The following is a 27,158-nucleotide window of genomic DNA, read 5'->3' as shown; positions in this document are numbered from 1 at the left end:
CCTAACAACAGACTAGTGGCACTAGCCCGAATGCAGCATATAAATTAATTGATTCAACTAAAATGAAAATGATCAGAAACAGAAAGAAGTTAGGATGCTTTCCAGTAAGTCTTCTGCCGGTTTGAGCATTTCCCTCTTAGCTTTCTCAAAATTCCATTCAACTCCATTTTCAGCAGCAATTTCTTTCAAAAGGCATAATTTTATCTCTGTGCTTGGTGCTCTGGTTGATAATTTCTCAATGATCTATGATAACAAATTAGCACACTGCGACAAATTTAATATCAAATTTTCAACTAAAAAAGTGAAGCCTGAATGAGCTAATTTCTCTAGAAGGATTGAAGTGATAATCTTTACTTGCCTTCCTGTTAACCCTACTGTCAGGACGTAGCTCAACTGCAGCTGTAGTGAACTCAGGACCATACTTTGCAGAAAAAATTGAACGAACTTCTTGAAGCTCTGGCAAGTCTGCACACCTCGGTGCAGCAAAAATTAAACTTGCTATGGCTTCTTTCAAATCATTAGGGCATGTCCTAAAATAGTCAGAAACCAAATAAACACATTTAGTTATAAGGTCCAACCACTTTCTATATAACCATAATATTTTTGGGTCTTTGTGATATACAAAAGAAGATAACAGGTTAAAATTCAAAAAGGAATCACAAATCAATCACTTTTTCTTTTCAGGAGAGGAGAGGCACAGCATTGTCTATGGAGAAGAGGGTACATTTCTTGTGAGGAGAGGCACAACATTGTCTATGATTATCATTTCAGAATCCTCCATGACTTGAGGTATGGAATGGATACCCTAACACATCAAAAGCATAGTATCTCTTATTTTTTCCTTCAGTTCCTCATTGACTCCAACACTAAGGTACAAGCAGGAAATTCAAGGCAGTTAGCTCACCATGGCTTAATAAAAGTCCTAGTAGAGGAAGCCCTCCATACATTTACACTCCCTATAGCATGGGAAGTTTTCCAAAATATGATAACTAAGGATGACATAAAGGCATTGACCTATGATGTTATTCCTACTGGCAGTGAAGAGGAAGAACAACAAGGAGGAGAAGGTGAAGCTAATGGTGACATAGCAGAGCAAGAAAGTGAGGAGGAAGGAAAAGAAATAGAGGAGGGGAAAGTTGAAGAGCCAGAAAAAGAGAAAGAAGAAGGAGAAAATGAGGCAAAGAAGGTAGAGCAAGGGGAAGAGTCCGCTGAGACTTTGGAAAGAGAGACAAAAACTGCCCTCACTGCCCTCAGTACACCAGTCAAACCAAAGCAGAAGAGGAAAGGATAGACCTCCATGTATTTTAGGGCAAGGAAGAGCACAAGAATTAAAAGAGGCAAACCTCGTCCCTCTTTAAAAGTTCCCATTACCATTGAAGATTCACCACCTACCAAGGTGAAAGAATCTCCTTCCAATACACCTATCACATATGAAAGGGGGACTCCAAGATCTTCTACATGGAAGGGAAAGGTAATACTACAAGACCCAAAGCCACACCTACAGGAGGCTGAGACAGTCCTATGTGAGACACTGTCTAAACTACAGGAGACCCAAAAGCTTGAGGAAATGATAGAAGGACAACCAGAGGTGGAGGAAGAAAAAGAGCTACAAGAACCTAACCCCCAGCTTAGTCTTGCCTCCTATTACAATCTACTTGAGGGAGGCAGAATAATCCCACAGAAATTTGCAATTCCACTGTTTTTTGAATTGGAGAAAGAAAGAGTGAGAACACACAAGTGGATGTCGATAGCCAAATCCAAAGGGGTTGAGGATGTTGTCCATATGGAAAACAAACTAAGGGAAATGGGCAGAGAATTGAGTGCTCTCAAAGATCGAGAAGCCATCACAAGAAGCCACCTTGAAAATGAGAATGAAATTCCTAAGGAGGCAACTGTAAGAGAAAGAGTCTCAGCTGGCATATATGGCCAGCATATCCATGGAGGCATTACAATGCAGAACACCAGCCAAATCTTATGGCCTCTATCTCAAGGACCAATGGCTTCAATTCCAAATAAAGACTTTGGCACAAAGAGGCACAATGCCTTCACAAGACTACAGGCAGTGCATGGACCTATGTGGCCAAAGCACCTCATAGGATAAAGCAAAGATGGCAAAGTTCTACCTACACAACATGGCCCTTATAGAAATGAATGTGTGGGACCCCAATGCCAAACTAGGGGACCTACAATTAATGGCCATGGCCCGATGGATGAAACATGAAGAATTGAGGGCAGCAGAAATGAAAAGATTGATGATAAAAGAGTAGAATGAACCATTAATGATAAGAGCTAAACCATTAGATCCTATGGCACTCATCAGCACACACAACCTACTTTATAATTACCCTCAGATTGATCCTAGATATCTAGCCAATCACACACAAGCAATTGCACACTTTCAAAATATGCAAAGGCTACTTAGGGATGATTGTGTGCATGCATTCATGAGAAGATGGAACACCTTAGCTCACAGTTTGCAGATCAGGGAATACCGTTCCCCCATGAGGCCAAAGGAGGCATTGAAAAGGGTGACAATGTACAAGAACTCCATGCAAAGGCTGAAGCTCAAACGGATTGGCCTCAAACTCAGTTCCCCACTCCTCTTAGGCATGCTAGAAAGCAGAAGATAAGAATAAGAGGAGGAGAAGTGGAAGGACATAGAAAGAAAGGTAGGGTTTTATGGCCAACATGAGTAGACCACTTCAGAAGCTTGGGATGCTAGGGAGGCCACCAGGGCCATAAATATGAGGAGATTGACTAAGTTGCTCAGAGGATGAGCAACATCTTCAGTAGGGGGGTGATGATGAGCATCATAAATGGGTAATTATATGGGTTCACTTTACCTCCTAACCTAGTGAAATCAACCATCCTCTTAGCTTATTGTATGATTTTTTGATTATATTTATGCTTATAGAGTGAGTTGAGTTAGTTATGATGCCATGTGGTCTAACATGTATTTAATGCAGATTATTGATGGATTTCAAGGTCAAAGTCAAGGATCTAGTGGTCAAATGTCAAAAATAACTCAAAGTAGATAGAGGAGAAGACTTATAGGATGGAATCCTCTCATTTACTACTCCTCACTTTGAATTCGCCTTCATTCAGCTCGGAGTACAAGTAGCGAAATCATGCACTAGAAGGCATCCGAGCAAGTGGAGGATGACTGATAGTTATCTTGAGTTTTGGGAGCCAAGCCTCCCTGATTTTAAGGAAGCTATTAGTAGCTTTAGATGTATAAGTAGAGAGGCCTAGGGCCTCACTAGGGTTGGATTTTTTTTTATGTAAATTCTACTCAAATTTCGAGCTTACTATTTTGTGATAGTTTTATGTAAACTTACTATCATTTTGATAATGAAGATGGAATCCTTTTTGAGATAGCACTGAGTTACGTCAGAGGCCTGAAGCTCTTGGGTTAGGGCCCAATCCAAGCAACCAAGCTTCTCTTTACTTGTACTTTTATGCTTACTTCAGTTGTAGATTAATTTGTTGTTAGATGCATTTCTTTTATGGTTAAGAATAGGTTGCTTTTGATGATTTAGTAGTTTTCTTTCATTTGTGTTTTCTATAGCAGGTTAAGCAGCAATCATAAAAGATTCAAAAGGCTATCAATATTGCCTTGGCCTCTCTTCCTCCCTCTAGGACCATGATTTGAGGCAAAGACTCTCTTGCTACCCCAAAAACATAGATTTTCCTCATTCATAGGACTTCTAGTGTTTGCTGCTCTTTAGTAGGTTAATAGTCCAGTTTTTCTTTGCTTCAAATCTCCTTCATCATGTTCATTTCCTGATTTTCAATAGTCCTCTTTTATGCTTTCCTTTCCTATAGCATTTATCAACATTTCCTTTCATAGATCATAGTTTAGACCATTTTAATGAAAAACTCTGTTTTTCCAAATGCACTCATTTCATTGCTTACTGAATCCTCTTGGTTGACTATCAGTTTCTATGCAGTAGATCTATTCCGGTAGTAGGCCAGCTTGTAAACAATCACACCCTCCATCTAATACATGCCCTATAGGTCTCCCAAACCTCACCTCAATTCTGCCTTAATTTCCTGCATTTTTCATCGAACTTCTTCCTCTCTCCTTGAGTAAATCCAATCATCTTTCTCTATCCTAGTGGTTCATGGTAGACGATACGCACCCTAACACCTCCTTCCAACCTTCATCCACATTTTCTACCCACCCTCACACCCTCAAAATAGCAGAAATTGCTCTCGGCCTCCTCCTGTAGGCCTCCTATAGTTTCCCTGTTTTCCTCCTGTAGTTTGCTTGTTTCCTCCTATAGTTTTTCCTATAGGCTTTCTTTTGAAGGCTGAGTGTGGGAAAAGCCTCCAGAAGGCCACCTAAGACCTCCTAGGACCCATCCACACCATCTTCCATCCTCCCAAGCTCCAAAACCACCCTTTAACACCACCTGTTCACTGCCACACTCACACACAATAAATTAGATGCATGTCAAATTCACATAAAAACACATAAAAATCCAAAAATATGTTTTTTTCTTATTTACTTCTAGAAATATCATGGTTAGATGTTGTTTTCTTTATTGAGTAGGTAATGGAATTGCTTTCATGGTCCTCATAGTGTTTTTGGCAAAAGTAGAATTAGCTTGTTAATTAGGGTTTACTAGGTCTTGCTTTACATTCAGCCCTTTTACTTTCTGCAATTATAATAGCTTCTGTAGAGTAATATTTCTTTATTTCATCACACATAGAGCTTCTTCTTAGATCTATAGAAATTGGCTTGAGCTCCTAGTGATATTGCACCGGCTGACCAAGTGACAACCTGCAATAAGAACTAGTACTTGTGCATACAGCACCGTCACTTCCAAGTTTGTTACGAACTACCGGGTTGATAAAAGTAAAGTTGGCAGCCTAGGAGTTGCAACATTCTTGCTACAATACTAGTGCTCACCAACCAAAAACATCAATCACTAATCACCAATGCACTTCTTTTCATCTCTAAAACACGTTTCAGATACCAAGATTGGTCTCTGATTCAACTTTGATGCATACCACCATTATGCATCATGCTGCATCAACAACTTTCGACATCTCATCAACTTCTCATTCACACAGATAAACACTAGTACAAAATGGCTAATTAGTTACTACAAAAATGACTAAAATTTGTATATAAATGAAAATTTTTCAGTCAGTGACCAATAGTAGATAATTTACAGTATCTTATAACATGACCAAATTTTAGTCATTTTTAATTTAGTCATTAATTTGTTGTTTCACTTTCATCATCTAGTAGTATATTTAGTCATTAATTTGGTCATTGATTTGCAACAATTAACGACCAAATATACAACAAAATATATTATTATATGCTCACCCAAGAAATCCAATTAATGACCAAAGAAATATGACCAGAATAACTGGTCATGTTATAAGACACTGTAAATTAACTACTAATAGTCATATATATGCAAATTTTAGTCATTGTTTGAAACCAATTAATGGCCAAAGAAATATGACTAAATTTTGGTCGTGTTATAAGACACTGTAAATTAGCTACTAATAGTTGTATATATGTAAAATTTATTCGTCATTTGTAATAAAAAATTTATCATTTGCAGTAGTCATTTATCATTTTTTGGTAGTTTCATATTCATTATATAAATGACTGATTTAGTAGTTTATATTCATTTCATTTACTTTCATTAATAATCATTATAAACAACTAATTTAGTCGTATATTCATTTTATTTGTGTTCATCATTAATCAATATAAACTACTAATTTAGTAGTTTTAGATTGATTTTATGTGTTCATTATTAATCAACAAAAATTAATTAGTATGATTTTGTGACTAAATTAAAAATAAATAAATAAATAAATAAATCAAAAAAATCATATAATGTGAATGTTTATCTAATATAGAAACGTAAAGTTATATATGTTAATTACAATACTAAACAATATCAAGTGCAACTATAAATAATTTCAAGCACATAAATTATATTATATGAAATGTCAAGTATTACAATATGAGTTTCCAACTTAATATTGGTTGGACTAAAATTTGCACATGAAATGTTGTTTCATTGCTTCAAAACATTATCATTGTGTTTCCAAGGCATTGCAGGTGGATTCACCAACTCTGAAGACTTGACCATCAGTCTCTATGTGTGTGACTTATGTGGGATATTGGCTCTAAGAGTATCACTAGATTGATTCTCTTCTCTCTCTCTTTTTTTTTTGTCACCCCAGTGTTATTGTTCTCCTCTTTCTTCAATTCTTGCTTCTTACCATCAATATTGAGTTCCTTTTCTAAAAACAAAAGAAGATACAGTGCAGAGTGTAAGCCATGAAAGACGATGAACACTATAATATAAACTAAAGTAGACTATAAATTATTTATATGACATATACCTCAACATTACCAATGTCAAAGCCATTTTTCCGCATAAAAGCAAGAAACTTGAACAAGTTTTCTTCCGTTGGGAGATAGTGGCCAGTATGTTACCAAATGACATGCATAAACAAAGAAAATAAAAAGACACCATAGGAAATAACATCTTAGTAAACTAGTATTCAACCTTCAAAGAAATCTTAGGCACAATCATGTCAACTTATAAGTTACATGCTTAAAAATCTCAAGTTCTAGATAACTTGTGAAAACAAATAATCTAAGATGTGATGTCTAATCCTTGTCATTTGATTCACAACAACATTTCATTCTCTAACGCATGAACTTGGTCAAGTATATGAACAACATGTGCTCAAATAATAAGATAAAAGTAAACTTTTCTAATAGTCATGAAATAATTTTAACACAAAACAACTAAAAGGATTTCAATCAATATTGTGTAATATTGATTTCATCTTCAAGCTTTGGTTGTTTTTTAAATGGACACGATACCAATTTTTTTCAATTTCATAGTTAAAAGACAAAAAAATCAAAAGAAATGTTCAAAATACAATCAAACAATAAAGAGAAAATAACATGGAATGGACATTGCAATTATAAAATTATTCACCTATCCATCGATGTCTTGTCTGGCATCCCTAAAACATTTGCTTTTCCAAAATAACTAATGAGGTGAAATAATCACAACATTAAAAACCATATTAATTCCTACTTGAAACATTTCCAAATTCGATGGCTAGGGTGCTTGAAAGATCTCCAACAACAAATGAATCATATCCAAGGCATGCTCTACATTGTCTCCCCATCCTTTTTTCAATCAAATTTCATGTAACCTGCCCACACCAAAGTCAAGTAACAATCAAACGAAGGCACTGACATTTGTTTTCATCTTTTATATCTATAAACTTTCAATCTAAAAATCTTTTAACACAAAACAACTATAATACTACTATTATCTTCAAAGTTTTGGATGTTGTTTAAATGGATATGATACCAAGTATGTTCAATTTTATAGTTAAAATACAAAACAAAATCAAAGTAAAAGTTCAAAATACAATCAAACAATAAAGAGAAGATATCATGGAATGGGCGTTGCAATTATAAAAAAATCTTTTACCTATCCACTAGTGTCTGGCATTCCAAAAATTTCTTGCCCAAAATAACCACAAGGTGAAATAATTAAAAATTAAAAAACATAGGAATCATTCGTATAAACAATTCCAAAGTCGATGGATTAGGTGCCTGAAGGATCTCCAACAACAAATGAATCATATCTAAGACATTCTCTGCATTGGTCTCCCCATCCTTTTTCCAATCCCATTTCTTGTAATCTTCCCCCACCAAAGTCTAGTAACATTCAAACAAAGTGTTTTATATTTTTGTAGAAAAAAGGAGATTTTTCAAGCATGCTAACTGCATGGTACAGATACTCATAAATATTTGTAGAAAATAATATTAAAATATTTTATATTTTTGTGAAAAAAAAAAAATCAAGTTAATTGCATGGTACAAAAATTGTTTCTACAAATGTATCCATAAATATGATGGATCTTACTCATAAATATTTGCAGAATATTTGTCAAGCATGAAACATGTATGGCTTTGGATTCCTAGCTATGTGAACGTATGACATATTTGATGCAAATTTGGTTTTGTTCATCTTTAGTTGAGCTTTCAAGGCCCTTAATCTGGTGAGCCTATAATAAGAGTACCTCTATCACCGTAACCCTTACACGAAGTTGGTGCCTGACTACTTCCAGTCCCATAGGTTGTCACAGATGAAAAACAACAGAGGTCATACCCAAAGAGTATAAATTTAGAGACTTCAAAGGGACTTTTACTACTTGGAGCATTTGGCGGGCCTAGAAGGTTGCCTAGAATATTGTCTAGAAGATTGACCTGGAAATGCCAAGGTTTTAAAGTTGGTTTATTTTAAATGATCACTCTTTATGGTGGCCTCATCCTACTTTATGAAATAAAAGTCAAGACGACATGGTTCTTGGTCCTTTAATTTTTCAAAAGAGGCATTAACAATATCAAAGACATGCTCAAACATGGGAATGTGTCTCTTATCCCATTTAGTGTGGCTAAATCTCTTTACCATCTTATTGCATTTCAAAATGTCACAGATTGACGAACAAATCACCTAATATTAAGGATACCTTGAAATAAGAATGTCATGTGGTTTTAAGGCGTGCTTGGGTAGATATGTTAGACAAGTCTCCTATTAATATGGTAGTATTTTTTTATTGAGGGGTATTTTTTTAACATGCAACTGACAGTGGACACAATGACTTGCATGAACACAAATTATATTTTCAATATCTTTGGGAAGCATCACGTAAGGTTGGAGAAGAAAGTGTTGCCTAGGTTGTTATGGATGGTGCTTTAAATTATGTGGGTGTTAAGAATCTGATCATGGATGGATTTAAAATAATTGATGACATCCCTTGTGTCTCAATGCCACTTATTGTGTGGATTTATTGCTTCATGATCTAGAAAAATTGCCTTGGATGAATGGTAGATTTGTAGACAGAAAACAATTATGAATTTAATCATCATCCATTACTTTTCAGTGAGCATCTCTAGGAAGCATGATAGAAAAAACTTAATGAGGCCTTTTGAAAACATTTCCCTTGTTTACATCATTTCTATAGAGAGCGGCTAAGGAGAGGCTAACCAAAATCTCTCTTCTCCATACCTATATCTACATGGATTAGTTTACTTATATGATGCACATATATGGGCAAAGAGAAGGTAAAACTAACCTGCGTAAAGTGACCCGGGATTACATTGTTTAAACATTTAACTAGTTCATGACATTTCCGCATTTGAAAATCTTTGTATTTTGTGTTCAAAATGAAAATTGATTCAACCTTTATGGAACACAAGCCACTAACCATTTTATCTAGCCAATTATAGATTATTCTTGTGAACAATATCAATAAAATTTCTTTGGGTCGCTTCATCAGTTTCAATTTTAACACACTAATGTTAAGCCAAATCCATTTTAGAGTGATCAACTGGTGCATTAGTCAGGATGTGCCGCCCACTAAACTCTAAGCCAAATGTGTTTTCAAAATAAACATCAAGTGTAATCCTGGAAGTTCCACTCATATCACTTTATTAAGCTATGATGCCAAACCTATTTCAGATAACTTGCTAGTGTATTATTACAAAAATCACCCTGACACTTCATCAATTACAAATCACTCACAATTGAGCCTTTCCCAAAGTGTTGCAATCTTGTAGTAATATATTTATAGAGGTTGTTTCTCATCACTGAATATGTTAGAGTGTCATGTCAAACATTTATTAAAATTTCATGCAATATTCTATTGGCCTCTTGGGGTGTATCTTCCCTTGCATGGTCCATTTGTAAGGATAGTATATGTAGTCATATCAGGGAGATGCATGTTACCTTTCATCAGTTTAAACAAATTTATTCAGTAGTTAAGAATCTTAAATAATTTGTGGATAATTTCCCTCATATTCACAACCACCTCTATCCACCAAGCTTTGTAACATTCAGTGCTATGAAAGGTGATATATAGATCGTTTGATTTGAATAGTTGAATTTGATGGTGTATATATCATTTACAATTACATTCATTAAACCTAACAATTTGTATACCATTGGCAATAGCATTGAATATTTCATAATCAGATGGATGGCCGTGGCCACAACACAGTGAGGTCGATTTATAGCAAGGTGGGGGTCAATGAAAGTGAGGTGGTATTATTGTATTTAGTAATATTTCATTTCCATGTTAAGTTGTAACATGAAATCCCACCTTTTGATTGGTTGTGGATGCTAAACAATCAAGCATAAAGCATCTTACAAAATCTCTAAATCTTGAAATACCTCCAAATGAGAGAAAATAATGTGTCACAAGAGATGGGACGGGTTGAATCATTTTTCAATCTCTCCAAATGGGAGCAAACAATGTATCACAAGAAATTAGATGAAACACATTTAGAAGGGTTAGATAGCATTCAAGATGAAAGTGTCCACTGCAAGGTTAGGTAGAAAGGTCGATTGTTTCGTTGCCCAACATATTAGTGCATCAGGTCCATGTCTATACAATAAAATGCTTGCACCTATGATCATGCTTGTATGCCCATATGTTTGTAGAAGAAAATTGAGTCTAGGTGCATGTCCTAGCCAACTCTGGTAGAAATATAACCCCCCTAGCAGCCTTGTAGTCGGATCGTGATGTATGTAGCATGGCAAGATGTTTCTATCCATTAAGGATAAAAAATAAGGAAATTGTAGTTTTGTCATGTCCATCAGAATATGAAATAAACCAACCAAAAAAAACAAATGGCAGAAATTAAAGCAAAGTGATAAATTAACACCAAACTCTTGAAAAACTAAAATTCTAAGGTATGAATAAATACAAAATTTCCAACCATTTCAAACCCATAAAATTCTAATAATGGCCATGAGACAATACATAAGATGCATATTATAAAAATTATGTTATGCCCTAAGAGGCACTAAACATGCACAAAACAAAACAAAAAGATAGCACATGATGTTTTCACAGATGTAGCATTTCAAATATCATCATCGTTGGGCTTAGAGAGTTATCCAACCATCACAGGTGGCTAATTGACAACCAAAGACACCAAAATTATTTTCGTTTTTTAGTGGCTTGACCACATCATAAATGGCCAAGGGGATACGAGATGCCTTATCATCTATAAGTGATGTTGGTGCATCATCATGTCAGTCATGCAACCAAATTTTCCCATGCTCACTAACCTACATGCCTACTTTGTGTCAAGGTAAATATTGGCTTGAACTTTACAAACTTTTAAATAAAATGTCTCTTTAAAAAGTTAGAAACACTCACCTTTATGTCTATAACTTCTCATGTGTGGGGACCACTACAAATCATTATTGCTCAACACAAACTCCAATGAAATCACTAGCTCAAACCAGTATTTCTCTATACCAATGTTGGTTAATGAACACATAAACATTCACAAGAAAGAGGGAGAGGAATGCAAGTGATGTAAAATTTTATTAATGTAATGTACATTGATATCAAACACGTATTGATTCTCTTGTCCAGAGGTTATTAAATGGACTCAGAATTGACCATCTAAACCAACATTCCATGTTGGCTAAACATTAAGTCACTAACACTAACTAATTGATGGAAATGTCACTCATTTGAGTATTGATAGTACTCTAACCATAAGAAAACAATTATAGAGCAATTTTTGAATGCTTCTTTCCAATACTATTATGATTTATTTAACAACTAGGAATTGAAACTCATATAATAATTGGAAAGCTACATAGCAAGTTCCTTGAGAAAATAAATATCAAGATGTAACATTTCCAAATAGGTAATGCTTCCAACTTAAAATTTATATAAATATTGTCACGCCTTTCTTGGAAAAGAAAATGATAGAAATCGTGATTTTGAGATAAAATCGAGATGTTATCAAGATGTTCACAACACTACAAATAACAATTCTGAATGGAAGCAATTGGAAATTGAGATTGTCAAAGAAAAGAAGCATTGCTCACATTCAAGTAATGGGGGGCCCAACTCTGGTCCCTAATTAGGTGAGTAGACTCATTGAGATGCAAAACCCTATCTTGAGGCTTTTACTCAAACAAGTAAAGGCCTTGGAAATCTTCTTCTTGGTCATTTTATAAGCACACATCTATAAAGAGCTCAACTTGGGAGCAGACACTCAATCGAATAAAGTACTAGAGATATCAAAGGGTACATGGGAGATTGATGAATAGGAATCTGGGGCATCTCCCCTAGATTCTTTAGGATCCCTATATGTTGATGGATATACATGTTTTTCTCTCTCTTCTGTTGTTCACAATATTGACATACATGTTTTAACTGATGAAGTTAATAATGAATAGGTTTAAAGCTTTGTTTCTTTTGATTAGAATCATGGAAGAATGCATGTAAGGGAATCTTATGCGATCTTTGGGAATAAAAAGGGAAAATTATGCTCATGGGAATTTTAGGAATGTTTAATAGTTGTGTATTTTTGAGGCCTGATTTTAATTTTTTGGGATTCAATATCATAGAGTTGCATGCTCTTCATGAATGTATATACTAATGTAAACCCTTATAATTGTTTCCTAGGAAAAATGGTCATCAAAATAGGTTGTCGAATATGGCTCACATGTCATTGTTGGCATTATGATTGTGTTGTACTTGATGGCAACTTCAATATCATAGAGTTGCATGCTCAATATCATGAATTATATTTTTTTTCATACTAATGTAAACCCATTATAATTTCCTACCTAGGAAAAATTAAATATAAACAATAAAATCCATTGGTCATCAATAATAGGTTGTCGAATGATGGCTCATCATAAATATAAATTAAAACATTGTCATTGTTGGCATTATGATGCTAAATGTGTTGTACTTGATGGCAACCCACTCATAGAAGATCACCTCTCTTATATACAGACACAGAATCTACATACACAGAGTGCATGGGGTACCGAACAGCTCAAAGGGATCAGATGATAGTTCACAAGTAAGCTTTGCCATCAAGTCCAAAGGGGTAGATTGTTGGCATTATGGCTAAAGTGTTGTCCTTGATGGCTAACTTATGGCAACTTATACAAGTGATAGATCCCAGTACAACAGGTCAGTAGCAGAGATTGATGATCAACTCTTAAATATTGAAGAAAATAAGGGGTACGCAGGTACACCGTACAAAAGGTGCGGACACGCAGGCATGTCTTAGATAAAGTCTGTACACACACACAGGTATCCTGTGTAAAAGGTGCGGACCCTAGTTCACGCACTTTCATGCAGTGAAAAAGTACTCTCACGTGGGAATCCGATGGTGGACCATAATATTTAGCCCGACATATTTGATCCTATGGTTTGTTCAGTGGTATTGTTTTATATTATTATTATTATTATTGAGCCCCATGTTTTGGGCCTCTTGTTTTGGTTATCTATGGTATTGATCCATGATTTTAGGAAGAGCTTGCCTATATAAAGCAATGGAGATCATTTGGCTATACACTTGTGAAAGAAGAAGATCTTAAGAGGAGCTAGATCGGAAATTCTAGTGATGGGTTTGTGAGAGATAACTAAATCTAAATCAAGGAGAAACATGAGGGTTACAAGTCGGATCTACTAATGGGTTGAGATCCCTTCGGCGCATGATCAGATCTGTAGATCTAATAGTCTAAGTTATCCTTGAAGTCTGGAAAATGTCTATACCCACAGGAACACAAGTGCAGTGAAAGAAAAGTGCGGAGATAGACAGGCGCAGAAGCGTTGCAGGTGCACATATACGCAAGCGCATAAGCACTGCAGGTGCGCAGATACGCAGGCCCAGAAGCACTGCAGATGCGGAGGTGCGCAGGCAGTTCATAAGACACAGAGCGCAGGTACGCAGGAAGTCCGTGAGGCACAGTGCGTGGGTACGCAGGAAAGCAGTTGGAAACAGTGCGGATGTACGCAAGTGTTCTATGGGTGAAGCTGCGGACTTTTCATGAAATCTATTTAGCTGCCTCTGTTTATTATTGTTGTGTTCTGGGTTTTTGAAGTGATGTCTGGTTTCTTGTATTATGTTCTGATGAAAGCAGTGATTGATTGAATGATTGTGATTAGCTTCAGTATTGATAGATGAATGGATCAGGTTCATAATGACTTATCCTTATATGATCTGGTGGACTAGATCTGGTTGATAACTCTCATTGTATATGTATTGATCTGGTGATTGGGTGATTCAGAAGGTTGTTTGATTATGAGCTTCAATGTTGTTATTGGGTCCAATATGAAAATTGGATGAAATGTGGCCTTTCAGATTATGTGTTGTGCTTCAGTGTATCCAGTCTGAAAATTGATGAAACATGGTACCTGGAGGAGAAAATATTGTAGGCCAGCACCTACGTACTAGTATCTAAGCTAGTACAAGAGCTAAAGGAAATATTTGGAGCATTGTAGCAGGTAGCAGCCTGCGTACTAGTAAATGGATCGGCTAGTACAAGACCAAAGGGGGTTGTAGCTCCCGTACTGGTATAAGACTGCACCAGTACAAATATTGTAAAAGGATTTTCTTATTAAGAAGAAGATTGAGATGACTTGCAGCAGGTGGTTTTCTCCCGCATTGGGTTTCCACCTTATATCATGGTGTTCATGTGTGTGCCTTATGTGTGATGATCTATTCTATGTTACTGCATCTGTTAACTGATAATATGGTTGATAATGTTCTAATGCACTCATTGAAGATCAATTAACTTAATCATAAGAAGTTGTGGAAGTAGCATATATGAATCTGATTATGGAAATGAAAAAGTTTTATTAATGTGATAATACTGATTCACCCCCCCCCCCCCCCCTCTCAGTATTATTTCCAACAATTGGTATCAGAGCAGGTCCTTTGGTAGAAGCTTGATTGCTTGAAGGAGATCCGTGGAACTATGGGAAAGAAGCTTAAGAAGAAAGCTCATAAGAAGAAGAAGACATCTCAGAAGAACTATGACAGTGGGAGAATCGATTGGGGATTAGGTATAAGAAGCTCTTCAGATTCAGAATCATTTCAGAATGAAGATGAACTATCAGGTATGAATTTGCTATCCTCTGATGTTCCAGCTATCTATCCATTTGGAAAAGATGGAAGTGATAATGAAACAACTGAATGTGCTCTTATGGGTGAGGAAGAAGGATATCAAATAGTGGCAGAATTTAACAGGCTGACAAACAAAATTAATGAACAAGAAAGACTTCTGAACATAAAGAGTGGTGCCCTCAAAGAAGTTGTTACTAGACAAAAAGCTCACCGTGAGTTATGCAAAGAAAAGTATTAAAAGTTGCAGGTTGAAGCAACATCTCTAAGAAATGAAGTCATTGAAAAGAACACAACAATCAAGGAGCTCAGAGATCGATCCAGTTATTATGAAAGTCTTGAAGCCACGATCCTCTCACTAAAGGAAGATCTTGAAGAATCAAATAAGAAAAATGAAGATCTACACCAAGCAATTGAAAAACAAGACAACGAAGTCATCAGCTTAAAATCCCAGCTGGAATTTGCCTTCAGAGTTCGTCAAATGCAGTAGGATCTGAATGAAGAACAAGAAAAGGAGTTTCTCAAACTAAGGGAACAAATGGAAGAAGGAAGGAAAGTTGAAGAAGATTTGAAAAAGCAATCTCTAGAAAAAGAAGAACAACTTCAGGTTGAGGTAAATATCTTGAAAGGTAAATTAGAAGAAAAGGATAAGCTTTTACGATTTCAATATAGTTCTAAGGTCTTGGATGATATTCTTAGTAGTCAAAGGTATCCTACTATAAAGACTGGTCTTGGTTTCCATGAATCTGTTGAAGGTGAATCTAGTTCACAAGGTGAGGCAAGGAACTCTAAAGAGAAATCTAAAGTGATCAACGAAGAAATGAAAGATCAATTTCATCATCAACCAAGGAAAGAGATTCCTCAAAGAAAATCCTTTACTCCTCCTATGAATAATGTTGAATGTTATGTATGTCATAATCTTGGACATGTTGCAGCTAGATGTAGAAGAAGAAGGGTTCAAGACCATTATGCAGAAAGGTCATCACATTCAAGGTACTTTAATGGATATTGCTTTGCTTGCAATATGTATGGTCACAAAGCTGCTGACTGTTACAGGAGGAATATGAAACATGTAAGATGTTATGCATGTAACAAGCTTGGACATATAGCTAAGGAATGCAGGAACAAAGTGTGGGCACCATATCAAAAGGAGAAAATGTCATCATCACGCTTGAAGATATGGAGAAAAAAGGAAGTACAGTCAGAAAAAGGCGGCACAGCACAACATACAAACATACCAGAACCAGAGGGAGCTGAAAGTACAAAACTTCAGTGTCATAAATCTCATATGCAAACTCCATAAAGGGAAGTCGCGTATATACGCGAGTTGGATACTGCACAATCGCGTATATGATTGTTTGAAGAAAGGCAGTAGGGAAAGTGAAGTTGGAAGTGAATCTATGAAGTATGATCTCTCGAGCACAAGATCAGATCTGGGAATCTTACTGTCAGTAAGGAGGACTGTTTAATTGGGTTCTAATCAGAGGTACGCAGATGATACACAATGAAAGTGCGAGGATATGCAGCGAAGGCACAGTCCCAGTGCGGAGGTACGCAGCACGAAAGAGGTTCAGGTGCGGAGGCACAGTGAAAGTACGCGGCGGTACAGAAGCCACAGGTGCGTAGATACGCGGCGCGATAGCATCTAAGGGTGCGTGGCCACAGTAGTAGTACGCGGCATGATTGAAGAAACAGTGCGTAGGTACGCGCTGTAGTAGAAGGCTCTCTGCGGGAGTACGCAGAAACTCAGAAAGTCAAGTGCGGGGATACGCAGAGGAGCGGAAGGTGAAGTGCGGAGCCACGCAGGCCATATAATGAGAAAATGCGGACCTCTCTTAAGGCATTTATTGGCTGAATTTTCTTGTTGATAATATCTGACAGATGGCACCAGTTTAGGGGGAGCATATGTTTTTAATGTATTGTTGGCATTATGGTTAATAGTCCTTGGTGATGAAGATTATATGGCTAAATGATATATCTTGCTATGATGTGGTTATGAGTTGTCCATCTCATATGATTCTTGGATTTACATAGTTGATTTTCAGATCAGATTTATGGTTGATTCTCTGATGCTACATATCTGGTGCTTACATGGTGATCTTCATAAGGATAAGAAGAATTATGATGCAAGATTCGCATTGTTCCTGGCACATATGAGGATTGTTAGCTGGATACATGGGTGATTATTCAAAGTTGCATTGTTGGAGACATGATGATGATAAGCTCTTACCTATATGATGATAGGTTGTACATATGTTGATTGATGCAGATATTCCCAAATGATGATCTGGATGGCTTTGGTGTTTCTCCTTATGATAAAAGATGTTATGGAGCAGATCATACAATGTTGTTGCTGATGTTTATCTTAGGTGATTGGTCTCTGATATAAATGTCATATCACGACTCATGATGTAATAGTGTGTCTCTATCTATTGTAGTCATCTCTTCAGGTCATGTAACGACCTATGTTGGTTTCCCCACTATGCCTGGTATGAAGATGTAATGTATTTAGTTCCTGATGTATCCCCACTTGGTTGGGTGATGGATATATGTATTGAGTCTTTTGTTGATAGGAAGGTCATTTATGATATATAGAGTCATGTTCTCCTTGTAGAACATCTTTTTGCAGACCTTGCTTACAGTCAGGGGGAGCTTGAGCATGAACAACACTATATAGCAGAGTAGACATTTCAGCTTGTTCTCAGAAAGAGCATTATCAGATTGATGCACCATGGCATATACAAAGGGGGAGCTCATTCAAAGACTTCAGCAGATCTGGTTTATAGTCAAGGGGAGCATGTTCTTAGGGGGAGCAAAACCCTTTGCCCTTGATGTCAAAGGGGGAGAGTGATTTGGTGTTGTTGCCATCAAGTCCAAAGGGGGAGATTGTTGGCATTATGATGCATGTGTTGTACTTGATGGCAACCCACTCATAGAAGATCACCTCTCTTATATACAACAAGATGAATCTACAGAAGAGACAGAGTGCATGGGGTACCGGACAGCTCAAAGGGATCAGATGACAGTTCACAAGTAAGCTTTGCCATCAAGTCCAAAGGGGGAGATTGTTGGCATTATGGCTAAAGTGTTGTCCTTGATGGCAACTTATACAGGTGATAGATCCCAGTACAACAGGTCAGTAGCAGAGATTGATGATCAGCTCTCAAATATTGAAGAAAATAAGGGGTACGCAGGTACACCGTACAAAAGGTGCGGACACGCAGGCATGTCTTAGATAAAGTGCGTACACACATGCAGGTATCCCGTGTAAAAGGTGCGGACCCTAGTTCACGCACTTTCATGCAGTGAAAAAGTACTCTCACGTGGGAATCCGATGGTGGACCATAATATTTAGCCCGACATATTTGATCCTATGGTTTGGTCAGTGGTATTGTTTTATATTATTATTATTATTATTGAGCCCCATGTTTTGGGCCTCTTGTTTTGGTTATCTATGGTATTGATCCATGATTTTAGGAAGAGCTTGCCTATATAAAGCAAAGGAGATCATTTAGCTATACACTTGTGAAAGAAGAAGATCTTAAGAGGAGCTAGATCTAAAATTCTAGTGATGGGTTTGTGAGAGATAGCTGAATCTAAATCAAGGAGAAACATGAGGGTTACAAGTCGGATCTACTAATGGGTTGAGATCCCTTCGACGCATGATCAGATCTATAGATCTGATAGTCTGAGTTATCCTTCAAGTCTGGAAATTGTCTATACCCGCTGGAACGCAAGTGCAGTGAAAGAAAAGTGCGGAGATACGCAGGCGCAGAAGCATTGCAGGTGCGCATATACGTAAGCGCAGAAGCGCTGCAGGTGCGCAGATACGCAGACCCAGAAGCACTGCAGATGCGGAGGTGCGCAGGCAGTTCATAAGACACAGAGCGCAGATACGCAGGAAATCCATGAGGCACAGTGTGTGGGTACGCAGGAAAGCAGTTGGAAACAATGCGGATGTACGCAGGTGTTCTATGGGTGAAGCTGCGGACTTTTCATGAAATCTATTTAGCTGCCTCTGTTTATTATTGTTGTGTTCTGGGTTTTTGAAGTGATGCCTGGTTTCTTGTATTATGTTCTGATGACAGTAGTGATTGATTGAATGATTATGATTAGCTTCAGTATTGATAGATGAATGGATCAGGTTCATAATGACTTATCCTTATATGATCTGGTGGACTAGATCTGGTTGATAACTCTCATTGTATATGTATTGATCTGGTGATTGGGTGATTCAGAAGGTTGTTTGATTATGAGCTTCAATGTTGTTATTGGGTCCAGTATGAAAATTGGATGAAATGTGGCCTTTCAGATTATGTGTTGTGCTTCAGTGTATCCAGTCTGAAAATTGATGAAACATGGTACCTGGAGGAGAAAAGAATGTAGGCCAGCACCTACGTACTAGTATCTAAGCTAGTACAAGAGCTAAAGGAAATCTTTGGAGCATTGTAGCAGGTAGCAGCCTGCGTACTAGTAAATGGATCGGCTAGTACAAGAGCAAAGGGGGTTGTAGCTCCCGTACTGGTATAAGACTGCACCAGTACAAATATTGTAAAAGGATTTTCTTATTAAGGAGAAGATTTAGATGACTTGCAGCAGGTGGTTTTCTCCCGCATTGGGTTTCCACCTTATAACATGGTGTTCATGTGTGTGCCTTATGTGTGATGATCTATTCTATGTTACTGCATCTGTTAACTGATAATATGGTTGATAATGTTCTAATGCACTCATTGAAGATCAATTAACTTAATCATAAGAAGTTGTGGAAGTAGCATATATGAATCTGATTATGGAAATGAAAAAGTTTTATTAATGTGATAATACTAATTCACCCCCTCCGTCTCAGTATTATTTCCAACAGTCATCAACAAAACTATTGACAAAAACTTCAATGCTAATCCTAATGATCAATAAATCAAATGCCCAATTAATACCTTAATCGATCATTCAAGAATATGGATTAGAAGTTACAAAACTAAAGAATTTAAGCTATCTCATTCATAATAACTTATTTGATCTAAAAAGACTCAAGTGAATTATGCTTACTATATATTGATTCTATTGAAATTTCACCCCATGAGTATTTTATTTCTCTCACATTTCGTTTTCTTTGCTTAAAATAGGATAATAGGAAATAATAGCACAATGCTCCTATAAAAGTTTAAAAGAGCATAGGCAATTAGAAAGGTCAAAAAGAAATAAACCTTGTGAGCAGATCCACAGTGATTGATCCATAGCCAGCCTTTAGGAAAACCAAAAAAATAACAATTAGAGAATAGAAAATCTTTGTTACAAGATGGGAAGTACATTCCATTACTAAGAAAACTGAAACCAAATTCAAAATGGGTGGGAGTTTTTAATAATACCCTAATGACATTTGGATGAACAGCTATACGAACAATTCGAGCCCTTGAAAGACTTGGGAAATTCATATCCTGGAACTGCTCTGAAACCTTCCATGGTATTTGATCTCCAGAAGGTTGATACCCATCACTCAGACTTTTTAACACTGAATCCTTTGATATTTTTCCCTCTAAGAAAACCTGCAAAATTTATAGAAATATTGTCACGCCTTTCTTGGAAAAGAAAATGATAGAAATCGTGATTTTGAGATAAAATCGAGATGTTATTAATATGTTCACAACACTGCAAATAACATTTCTGAATGGAAGGCATTGGCAATTGAGATTGTCAAAGAAAAGAGGCATTGCTCACATTCAAGTGTTGGGGGGCCCAAATCTGGTCACTGATTGGGTAAGTGGACTTATTGAGATGCAGAACCCTATCTTGAGGCTTTTACTCAAACAAGTAAAGGCCCTAGAAATCTTCTTCTTGGTCATTTTATAAGCACACATCTATAAAGAGCTCAACTTTGGAGCAGACACTCAATCGAATAAAGTACTGGAGATATCAGAGGGTACATGGGAGATTGATGAAGAAGAATCTGGGGCATCTCCCCCAGATTCTTTAGGATCCCTATATGTTGATGGATATACATGTTTTTCTCTCTCTTCTGTTATTCACAATCTTGACATACAGGTTTTAACTCATGAATTTAATAACGAATGGGTTTAAATCTCTGTTTCTTCTGATTAGAATCATGGAAGAATGCATGTAAGGGAAAATAAATATCAAGATGTAACATTTGCAAATAGGTAATGCTTTCAACTTAAAATTTATAGAAATATTGTCACGCCTTTCTTGGAAAAGCAAATGATATCAGCCACTGTAGCTGACCATATCATGCATACCTCATTTTCGTGACATGGGTGTATTGGCTTAAAAAATGTGTATAGGTCAATTGATAACATCACGAGTTCAATCAGAGATGATAAGTTGAGTTGACAGAAAAAATTGGGATAGATTATGCATTAATTGAATACTTTTTAAACCCTTTTAAGAAAATGAGTTTAAATCAAGGTCAAAGCTTGTAAAATATGTCATCTAGTTAGTTCTGACTAAATATAAAGATATAAAGAATGCTTTAACCCACATATATAGAATGTATATGTCCAAAACCACAGTTTAAGGAATTGCTATTTTTTAAAAATAGAATTCTTGGAAACAAACACCCTATCAATTCAATGCAAATATTGTCAGAGTGAGGAAAATACTAACATTCAAATGATGTCAAGCTTTCAGTATCTATTGAAAGCATTGACAAGGCATATGCAGGTATGGTTGCTCGTTGAACTGAAGGAATGAATTGCTTTGACAAGGGATCCAAAAGTTTCTCCTAGAAAATGATTCAAATAAACAATGTCAATCACCATTACTAGTCCCAATAATTTCTCACAATTCACATTAAATATTTCAAAATACAATATTTGCACAAAAAATAATCTAAAAGAACAAAGTTCGAGTCACTTTTTTATGCACATAGCATGCTCTGGTGAATTTTTTTAAAATATTATAAAGAATTGACACTCTGAAAACAGAAGTTGGGGTGATTACATATTAACAGCCTTGTGTCAAAAACTACCTCCATCATACAAAATGTGACCTTTGATGTAAAGTCAGGTAGGTAAGAAGTGTGTTCCTAGTGTGAAAATTAGGGGCCTTAACAGAGAGATTCTTTTGAACTCGAGTAATAGGGTAGATCTCATAATGAATCATTTTTCATCATACAAGTAAGCCAATTCCTACATGATCAGAGCCTGTTGTTTCTTCAGGGCACACTGAGGGGAACTAGTAGGATTTTAACACTCACACCCCTTCTTTTGGGATTCATGGCCTTTTACCTCAACATGCCAAGAAAATGAAACCAGTTTGATATAAAATTATAAAGAAAACAACCATTTTTGTTCGGTGCTTTTGGTGAATTGGAAATATCTTAAGTCTGTCAAAATCACTTAATTCATTAGTACAAACTATCAATCTTTCTATCACTTGGTAGACTCCTGAGTCTAAAGTTTTTGTTATTAATTATGACAGGTTTTTAAACTTTATCCCATGTCCAATTTTTTCTTCACAAAATGGGCTTTCCCTATGCAAAATATTAATATGAAAAACATATTCAATACCATACAGAAATAGACAAGAGAATTCAATTCTCAACCAAATATTGCTTCACACAAGTGCTCACATCTGGTACCTTTTGCACACAATGAAAATGTAAAAAATGGAAAACAGAGATCATACACATTTTTATAACTTCAAAATATGGCTTCAGGGATAGGTTATTTTAGAAGACCTTTAGGATTTTTTGACCTTACTTTTGAGTAATTTTGGGGTGGCAGATGCCCATCGCCCCAAGGATGTCCCTGAATCCACGAGGTACGTACCCCCAATTGAATGGGAACATATCCAAAATTGGTGGCATATCTTGAGGCTAGCTCAAGCAGTTGAGTCCTTTGAGCTTCATGCAAGGGGTCTTGAGATTGATACCCTAAGATGGTTGTCTATGTTTTTTGCCTCACTCAATGTCCCTGTAGGGTCAGGCATTGAAATTAGTGCCAACAAGTTTGCATTGGGTACCATCTATGAATTCGAGGGACTGCACAAGAGTTTCCCAGCAAGGCTTTTCCCAGAAACAATACATATAGTACTATATGTAGTATGTATATTAAAAAAACATGAAACAAAAGGGAGGTGATAAGGAAAATAATAAACCTGATCTTGAGGAAGATGTAATAAAATAAAAAATAGAATGTTACCCTATGCTTGTACCAAGTGGAGAAGAGGGTAGTATTAATAATTCATTTATCAAAGAAAAGGATAAGGAATCTAGAAGACAGAAGCAGAAGAGGACTCATGTCTTGATCATGGAGTGGCTAATAGGTTAGGGGTCTTGGTCTTGGTATTCATCAATTGGAATCTCTATAAGAAGAATTTGTGCAGGTTTTCCTCTCAAAGAGTGAGAGGTTTTGGCCCTAGCTCATAGCCTACATGTTATGTCTCTTGTCTATTTATGTTCTTGCATTGGTTACTATTTGATGAAGAAGAACATTAAGAATCTAACGTAAAGAAGATCCTAACCTAATCATGTAAAAGGCATTCACAAGCAGTCACCAAAGAAGAGAAATCATCTAATACTAATGCCCTAGATTTCTCAACACTAGCAAGGGTTACACCCTCTGTTTCTACTACACATCATCCTATACATCTACAGCTTAGAGAGAAGGCATTTTCTAGGCCTCACAGACCCCCAACCAACCCTCTACACAAGCTAGTGTAGCAATACTTTTTGTGGCCCTAAAAAGAGTACCAAAGCACATAAAAAAAAGCACAAAAACCCTCACTCTTACCTCCGAATCAACGAATTTATCTGCAATAGAATCCATTGTCTTACACAACGCTATCAAGCCTCCACGCTGGCTAGTTTAGACCTAACAATAGACTAGTGGCACTAGCCCGAATGCAGCATATAAATTAATTGATTCAACTAAAATGAAAATGATCAAAAACAGAAAGAAGTTAGGATGCTTTCCAGTAAGTCTTCTGCCCGTTTGAGCATTTCCCTCTTAGCTTTCTCAAAATTCCATTCAACTCCATTTTCAGCAACAGTTTCTTTCAAAAGACATAATTTTATCTCTGTGCTCAGTGCTCTGGTTGATAATTTCTCAATGATCTATGATAACAAATTAGCACACTGCAACAAATTTAATATCAAATTTTCAACTAAAAAAGTGAAGCCTGAATGAGCTAATTTCTCTAGAAGGATTGAAGTGATAATCTTTACTTGCCTACCTGTTAACCCTACTGTCAGGACGTAGCTCAACTACAGCTGTAGTGAACTCAGGACCATACTTTGTAGAAAAAATTGAACGAACTTCTTGAAGCTCTGGCAAGTCTGCACACCTCGGTGTAGCAAAAATTAAACTTGCTATGGCTTCTTTCAAATCATTAGGGCATGTCCTAAAATAGTCAGAAACCAGATAAACACATTCAGTTATAAGGTCCAACCACTTTATAAATAACCATAATATTTTTGGGTCTTTGTGATATACAAAAGCAGATAACAGGTTAAAATTCAAAAAGGCATTCAAGGAATCACAAATCAATTACTTTTTCTTTTCAATGGCCATGATTCTTTCAGTCACAAGATAGCAAAAACCTTCAATGAGAAAATATGCATCCAATATGTTCTTCTCCTTGAAGACATGCTCCACCTGCAAACAAAAAATGTAGCTTCAGATTGGAAAGACATTGCATATGATCTAATCATAGTCCACATACAAAATCACAGATGACAAATATTTTCACAGATCTTTTTAATCAGATAAATTACACTGATTTTGATAACCCATTATTGCTTCTAAATTCTAATGAACCATCTTCTCTAAGTACTTGTAAATATTATGCAAAATTAGTATTGGACGTGCTAAATCAACAATTAAGTCAACCAGGAAAAAATATTATATATCCAAGAAAGGCCCTGCCATGAAAACAAAACATCCAACTACCAAGTAGAGTAGATCTGAATCTTAATTCACTGTATTTAATATAGATGAGCTAAGTGCAAAAGTTGTTAGCAGATAAAAAGTGACAAGGCAAGATTGTGAACAATCCTACTAGATACAAAAAAGACTATTTAGGAAAATCAAGTATCTCCTCGGTGAGCTTCTGTGAGTCAATTCCACTTGCCCCTTTGGTGAGCTGAGTTGAAAATTTCTATAAATTTTGTTGAGTTTTGACCAAACTCAGCAAATATAACCAGATTCAAGTTTCCTCAAACTTGGTGAGTCCATAGTGCAGTGAACTCAGCCAGCAACACTATATATTATAAACTCAAAACTGATTTTTGTCTATTCTTCACATTTGTCTCTGTTTCAGATTCTCAGTGAGGGTTTTGGGTTGTCAAATGTTTTGGTGCATTTAGAGACCAAAACTTGGGATCTTTTGAAAAAAATTCCAGCGTTTAGAGACCAAAACTTCACTGGGGAGTACAAATGCTACATTTTTAGATCATAACTTTCTTTGGGTAGCATTTTTTTGCAAGGGAGGCACATTGGGAAATAGATTCTGTAATATCCCTAAGGAAAAATAACAACAATAAACAAAGCATGCATAGCAAAAGCAACACAAAAAATTCACACAGAATTAAATACTCGGAAATACCCCAAAAACTGCGTAGGTGAAAGGTGTGGGTCGGCAGACCTGCACTTATGAACTAATTGTATATAATACATAAAACTTGGGCTATAAAGGAAAGGGGAGGAGAAGATTAGGGTAGCTTTTCTCATGAAAGAACTTACCAAAGGAAAAATATTGCAGAGATTACCAAGCTTGTGCTAGATTTGTAGAGTTAACAGTTTGAGAATGCTATACGCATTCATAATCCACCAAGATCATAGTCTCAGAGGCCAGGGATTTGTATAGAATCCCAAGGTTGGCAGGGGTACCAGTGTCACAGACCTAGTCCCTAGATTTCCTTTCAAGGGTAGGTAAATTGGAATAAATTTAGTGCTTACCACAGCCACAGTTGAGTCAAGAGAAGCCTTAATGACAATGTATTGTGCCCAAGCTGAATTCAAAGAGAAAGTCAGAAGATGACAAACCCCATGTTTTGGTTGCTCTAAGATGTAATCTAGGTGGAATCTCTGTCACAACTACCAAGCATTTTTTGGACTCTAAACAAGGTCTTAGGACCCACCCTCAATTGGTTGTTTGTCACATCCAATTATGCAAATATTGTGGATGTAAAAACAAAAACAGTCCACTGTGAAATAAAATGAGAATGATGTCACCTGCAATGCATCTTACATGAAAATGGATTTAACTCAGTGTCAAATGATGGGAGATGGGCTTGTGGTCTAATGGCGAACTGGAGAATTTACCAGATGCAAGTGTCACAAAATCCATCCTTGCTAGCTACGACAATTCTCTTGTAGTAGCTATTAACTAGGATGGCTTTGATTTGGATCTCATGCTTGGAAGGTGTTGACGCTTATCCATGATAAGCCACAGTTAGATTATTGTGTCTGGACATCTCTATATGAAATGGGATTTAATTGTGTCAAATGATGGGACATGAGATTGCAGTCTACATAGCAAAGTGGAGAATTTTGACACATGCAGTTCTTGCAAGATCTATTCTTGTTAGTTACTGTAATTTTATTGTAGTAACTATTTATTTCACAAGATTCATCGAACTTCAATCTTGAGGTTTGAAATTCGGCAAACTTGAAAAATATTTTGAGGTTTGGTGAATCTTAGTGAACCTCATGGCCATTGACAAAGTCCATATAGCTGAAACTCATAACCTCATGTCACAGCTCAAGCTCATAATCTACTTTTGCAATATCTGAGTCCATGATAGAAAAAAATTATATCTATTAATGTTGATTTCTTACAATTACATATATATAAGCACACCTCATCTGAATCTCATAAAAAAAACTCAAACAAAACCTAATCTTTGACAAACCAAACCATGTGACTTAGGTAACTATTAACCATGTTGGCTTTAGTTTGGATCTCATGCTTGGTGGGAGGTAATGATTGTCCATGTTAAGCCATAGTCAGAATTTTGTGCCTGGGCAGTGATTATCAGCTATTAATAAATAAATGTTTACTTCACAACTGTGTCATATAACATGAATTTGTGAGATTGCAACTTCATAGGTATATTTTGTACTCTAAATATGTATTAGAAAAGGAAGTAGGCACTTGAAGACATGAAAACCAAACATGTTTCCTTGATTCTGATGTAAATGTATATTTAGTCACTGCATTTGGAAAATTTTTTGAA

The 27,158-nt window shown here is 36.3% G+C and overlaps 1 long non-coding RNA gene across 1 annotated transcript; it reads right to left on the bottom strand.

The window, feature by feature from the left end:
- LOC149176398 (uncharacterized) lies at positions 1-24,571 on the bottom strand. Its single transcript, XR_016258641.1, has 2 exons — positions 24,473-24,571; positions 1-530 (listed from the first exon to the last, which is right to left on the bottom strand). It is a non-coding gene; the product is annotated as an uncharacterized LOC149176398 (long non-coding RNA).
- Between the last annotated feature and the right edge of the window lie 2,587 nt (positions 24,572-27,158).

Source organism: Pinus tabuliformis, chromosome 4_1 (assembly GCF_031772625.1).
Source record: "Pinus tabuliformis cultivar Carrire ecotype Pingquan chromosome 4_1, CPIR1, whole genome shotgun sequence".
NCBI classification, from domain to species: Eukaryota; Viridiplantae; Streptophyta; class Pinopsida; order Pinales; family Pinaceae; genus Pinus; species Pinus tabuliformis.
Note: the sequence above shows the minus strand (reverse complement) of the source record. Positions and strands in the feature narration are given on the sequence as shown.